Raw genomic sequence first — 3,801 nt, 5'->3', positions numbered from 1 at the left:
AACAGGAAAGTGGGTCCAGCTGAATTGAAATGATCATTTGTTAGATTGGTATAATAAAGGTTATTATACCGCGGCAGTCGTCGTGTGAAGCCCTCTTAGTGTGAAGACCAAAGAGTGTAAAGACCATCGACTCTACCGTGCGACTCCACCGGGCAGGGACACCGGCAAGGGATAGTAGTAGCTTTTTATTTAATTTTTTCATTGATATGTTTATTATTGAAATGTTGTTGTTATATGCATGTGTTAATTTTATTTAATTTCTTTATTTTCTTAAATATGTGGGTAGATAGTATTTATAGAGTTGTAACTTTTTAGTTTTAGTTACTTTTTCTTATTTGTAAGTCGCTTTGGACAAAAGCGTCTGCTAAATGACAAAAGTAAAAAAGTAAAGAGTGTAAAGACCATCGACTCTACCGTGCGACTCCACCGGGCAGGGACACCGGCAAGGGATAGTAGTAGCTTTTTATTTAATTTTTTCATTGATATGTTTATTATTGAAATGTTGTTGTTATATGCATGTGTTAATTTTATTTAATTTCTTTATTTTCTTAAATATGTGGGTAGATAGTATTTATAGAGTTGTAACTTTTTAGTTTTAGTTACTTTTTCTTATTTGTAAGTCGCTTTGGACAAAAGCGTCTGCTAAATGACAAAAGTAAAAGTAAAGTAAAAAGTATACTAAAAACTACATATCTCTTGTAAGATTTGTTTTGTTTGGATGATTCTAGAGACCGTCATGATTATGTAAATGTATATATGGCAACAAAAAATACTTATTAGTAGCATGAAAATTACCTTTCTTTGGGAGGGTTTGCCTTTTTCATGCTTCCTGAAAATAGGAGTAGGAATTTGACAGCCTCATGTGACAGGAAGGAAGTGAATACCTTTATTTGGTTGTTAGCTTGCATGTAATTGAGACGTCAAACATGGATAACATCTAGAAAAATACTTACAAAAGGAAAATGACAACTATCAACTGTGGCAACTGCCGGTAGGCTTAAAAGGGTTAAACATAATAGTTAGTAGATCTTAACCAACCTTTTTAAGTATTATTTATATAGTAGTATAATATTTATGAATATTTTGAATTAGCATATATATTCAATTACCTTTAGCTTGAACATTTTAAACTTAAACTTATTTTACTTCAATTACTTGACAATTATAGTAACTGTTACGGAAGGAACAGAGGTAGCGTTCGGATCCATCTGCAGATCTTTATTCATAAAAATGGTCAAAAACACAGGCAGAGTCGAATAACAGCAAACGGGTATGGCATGTTGTGTGTATATGTCTGACCCTGGACCACAAAGCCTTAAGTCGCTGGGGTATATTTGTAGCAATAGCCAAAAATACATTGTATGGGTCAAAATTATTGATTTTTCTTTCATGCCAAAAATCATTAGGATATTAAGTAAAGATCATGTTCCATGAAGATATTTTAGAAATTTCCTACTGTAAATATATCAAAACTTAATTTTTGATTAGCAATATGCATTGCTAAGTACCGAATCCCTTAGAGCTCATGGTGGTGGAAAGATTTCGGTGTGGGTGAAAAAAAATCGGGGTGGGAGGAAAAAATATTTTTCAAACCTTTTGCGTTTAAAACTAGAGAATGCAAAGTTTTGCGAGGGAACGCAAACATCTTTGCGAGAGAACGCAAAGTTTTGCGAGGGAACGCAAACATCTTTGCGAGAGAAAGCAAAGTTTTGCGCGGGAACGCAAACATCTTTGAGAGGGAACGCAAAAGTTTTGCGAGAGAACGCGAAAGATTTGAAAAAGATTTTTTCCTCCCACCCCGATTTTTTTTCACCCACCCCGAAATCCACCATGAGCTCTAAGGGGCTCCGTAGCTAAGAACTTCATTTGGACAACTTTAAAGGCAATATTTTCTCAATATTTAGATTTTTTTGCACCCTCAGATTCCAGATTTTCAAATATATATATATATATATATATATATATATATATATATATATATATATATATATATATATATATATATATATAATGTATGTGTGTGTTGTTTTTTCGCGTTCATAAACAACAATCCATTTGTCTCAAAAATCTGAGGTAACCCGTCAATAATAAACAGATCATTCACTTTTCATTTCAGCCGTTAAGCACAGAATGCAGCAAACAAATTGGTGTGGAATTGCTGATTTCCTCCAGTAGTGCCAATCAGATTCTAAACATCCAGCATATTGCCTCTTACTGTAATGGACTGTTAATGTATTCTCAGCGAGACAAGTGATGAATGGTTCCATAAACAGAAATCTCTGTTTGACCATGAATTCTTTCAAGAGTAAACCACTGCAACTTGACATCTCATACCCGGTCAGGGATAATCAAAACAAGACACCACTGTTTTATGTCATTCAATGACGAACATGAGACATGAAGCCGTTTCACACAAACAGACGAATATAAACTGTAAATATTGACTTTCAAGAGCTGTTAGAAGAGTTTAAGTCCCAGTCAGTGTGATCTGTGAGTCATGACTATTTCTTGATATAAATATTTATCGTATGAAACAATTGCAGAATTGTTTTGAACATGACATTTAATGTTTTGCAGTATAGTCATGAGGTCACAATCATTCGATTAATAAAGCTCCAAATAAATGCCACAGGACCACAACAGAAACAGAACATTTTTCAGCCATTGCTATCAAGCACTTTGATTTAATGACTTTCCATAGTAGTATTGATTTGCTGCACCAAGATCTTAGTTTTTTTACACAAAAGATCTTTGAAGGATAAAGAGCTTAAACTTAAACCGAGAAAACAGATGAGAAAAACTCATTTAGCCTTGAATACAAACAGAAAAAGCTATGTTCAAGTTTGGTCATTAAAACTCCATTAAAACTGTCTTTGCAAATGGTAACTTTGCTTCACCAAAGGACTTTAGACTGACTGTGCAGATTTAAACACATCTGTGAGAGCCAGAAAAGCTGAGCTAATGAGACGCCAGTGCTTCAAAGAAGAACCCAAGGTAAGCTGGGAATGCCCATGTATCATAACTGACCCCATCTAGTGCTCATTCACAAGCCATCAATTCACAGTAAAACTAAATTGCTGCACTTCATAGTTCAATGGAGTGAACCAACCCTTTGTCAGAGAAACCTCATGTGGCTTCGGTTGTAATGTCTGCCGTCCTTTTCACACACACACACATGCTGACACACCCAACCCCAGAACACTGCATCAGTCAAACACACTGCCATATCAAGGAGACGTGCTGGTCTCAAGTCAGTTGATCAATCAGCCCCATCTGGGATGGGGAGAAGCACTCTGCCTGTCAGGATGGTTGACTGTAAAAACAGGGCTGCAAAAAGAGGAGAAAAAGGGGCCATTTGATGGACAGAAGCCATAATTGAGCGTATTCTTCTTCTGAACGTAGCCTGGCTTGAGGAAACTGGCAAAGCTGGGATTCACAGAGACTAAAATGTCCAATAAAAGAACTAGCCAATGTATATGAAATTCCCTCAGGTAATCAAAAACGCTCTGGATAAATAGGTTTCTGCACTACATATTTTTTGTATTTTGTATTTTCAGTTTTAATTTTAGTTTAATTTTTAGTAAATTTGTAATGTGCTTTTGCAGTTTTTATTTGTTTTAATTCATTTTTATTTCTTGCGTTATTTCTTTAGTTTTTCTAATTTTATTACTTTTAGTAGCTTTGTTACGTGTGTGCCCCCAGGTAGGCAGAACAAACACAAGGGTAGACAGGAGTATCCACAAATAGAGAGGTTTTAATAACGAGAGCTTTCAACGTGTAACATCAAATAATAACGGACAT

Source organism: Barbus barbus (genome assembly GCF_936440315.1).
Source record: "Barbus barbus genome assembly, chromosome: 14".
Lineage (NCBI taxonomy): Eukaryota > Metazoa > Chordata > Actinopteri > Cypriniformes > Cyprinidae > Barbus > Barbus barbus.
The sequence above is the reverse complement of the archived record's forward strand: the minus strand, read 5'-3'. Positions refer to the sequence as shown.